The sequence below is a fragment of the Solanum dulcamara genome, chromosome 7 (genome assembly GCF_947179165.1).
Source record: "Solanum dulcamara chromosome 7, daSolDulc1.2, whole genome shotgun sequence".
Classification (NCBI taxonomy): Eukaryota; Viridiplantae; Streptophyta; class Magnoliopsida; order Solanales; family Solanaceae; genus Solanum; species Solanum dulcamara.
Window position 1 is genome coordinate 74,436,807 of NC_077243.1, and position 2,349 is coordinate 74,439,155.

A 2,349-nucleotide genomic window follows, 5' to 3' on the forward strand; every position below is an offset into this window, starting at 1 on the left:
CGTTTTGGACCATTATTTTCAGTCCCTTCCTCTCTCTAAAAGCCCTAGAAAATCCACTCTCTTCTCCTTCAAATCCATCTCCAACAAGGATTGCCTTCAAGGACTTCAAGAATTCAAGCCTTCCATTGAAGACCTAACATCAAAGTTTCTTCAAAGTCTTCACCAAGGTATGTAAGGCTACTCAAAGCATGTGTTAATTCCACCCATGTGCCCTACATCCTCCTTGAGATTGATTGTTCATAGGAATTGAGTTTTCTTGATAAATTTATGTCCTAATGGGTTTATACATCTATTAACTTGATTTTGTTATGTTGATATTGATAAGTTGAGAAATTGATAAATGCTTCATGTTTGATATGAGTTGATTGATATGAGTTGTTATACATATTTTGTTATGTCTAAGAGTTGATTGATATGGGTTGTTATACATATTTTGAATGTTCATAGGAATTGAGTTTTCTTGATAGATTTATGTCCTAATGGGTTTATACATCTATTAACTTGATTTTGTTATGTTGATATTGATAAGTTGAGAAATTGATAAATGCTTCATGTTTGATATGAGTTGATTGATATGAGTTGTTATACATAGTTTGTTATGTCTAAGAGTTGATTGATATGGGTTGTTATACATATTTTGAATGTTCATAGGAATTGAGTTTTCTTGATAGATTTATGTCCTAATGGGTTTATACATCTATTAACTTGATTTTGTTATGTTGATATTGATAAGTTGAGAAATTGATAAATGCTTCATGTTTGATATGAGTTGATTGATATAAGTTGTTATATATACTTTGTTATGTTTAAGAGTTGATTGATATGAGTTTTTAAACATATTTTTGTTATAAACTTAAATATTTGAGTATCTTAAATTGTTGAGTTAAAGTCTTAGTGAGTCATGATTTAGCCCCAAAAGATTGGCTAAATAAATGGAGAAATGATTGGATAGAATTAAATGTTATCATAAATTGTCTTGAGTTTGAAATTGTTGGTTTTTATGTATAATAAAAACAATATTGTTTTCAAAGAAAAAAATGAGGTATTCTTCTTATATGAGTATAAATGATTGTTTGAGAAGGAGTTTTAAATAAATAATTTGTGAACATTTTTGCATAAATTATTTATACACTATTTTGAGTTTAAAGAATGATTATTTTCATCTTTAATTTAAAAAGAGTTTAAGCATGAGTTGAGTTTGAGAAGTCTTTTAATTTTCATTTTGAACATGAGTATTTTGAGTATAAATGAGTTGAATATTTTTACATAAAAATGCCTATTTTGAGTTTGAGTTGAGGAGTTGAAATTATATTTTAAATGCATCTAATATTTTTTTTTTGCATTCATTGAGTTGAGATGACATCAAATTCAAAAAGAAGAGTTTGATGATTGAGATGAGTTGATTGGGAATGAAGGTCCAATGAGACCAGATTGATTGAGTTGATTTGAAAGAGTCCAATGAGACTAAATGAGTTGATTTGAAAATAAGTCCTAAGAGACTAAATGAGTATTTTGAGTATTTTACTCACTTGATAGATATGAGCATATTGAGTCTTGGGAGGAGTATCGAGCACCGAATTGGGTAAGAGTATAGTCCATACTCGAACCAATAACTACGTCGCCAAACGTAGGAGAGGATTGGACCGTTAAAGTCGGATGTTTCCTAAATTACTATCCTGACATGATAGGACTTGATTGGTTATGGATCCATGATTGTTGATTCGTTCATACCCTGGCAAGGTATGAACGGACGCGGCAACAACGTCGGCTTGTTGTACTATCACTCGCTCATATGGTGATAGTTGTCGGTTAGAGAAACTCCCAATTGAATGGATTGTGCTTGATATGATTGGTTTGATTGTGATTGTAGATGATTGAGTTGAATTGTAAAGCATTGCATAATTTAATTTGCATATTTATTTGAGTTGAGTCCTTTGAGTTGATTGTTGAGTTGATTATATATATGATTGGATCGAATTGGGTGATGTGCGATGGGTTGGCTTAGATGATACGTGATTGGATTGGATTGAGTTGGATTAGACGATATGTGATTGGATGGGATTAGATGATTTGTGATTGGATTGAATAGAATTGTAAATGATTTGATTGAACTGTGTTGTGTATGATTGGATTGTATGGTATATGATTGGCCTTTGTCTAAAATGTATTCTTACTTTAGACTTATGACACTTTGATTGAGTCTCTCTTATCTTTCTGGTTTTGAGATATTTGAACCAACGTTATTCTTCCTTGAGGTATGTTTCATTCTGTCATATTACATACTCGTACATTCCATGTACTGACGTCCATTTGGACCTGCATCGTTTCATGATGCAGAGACAGGTTTAA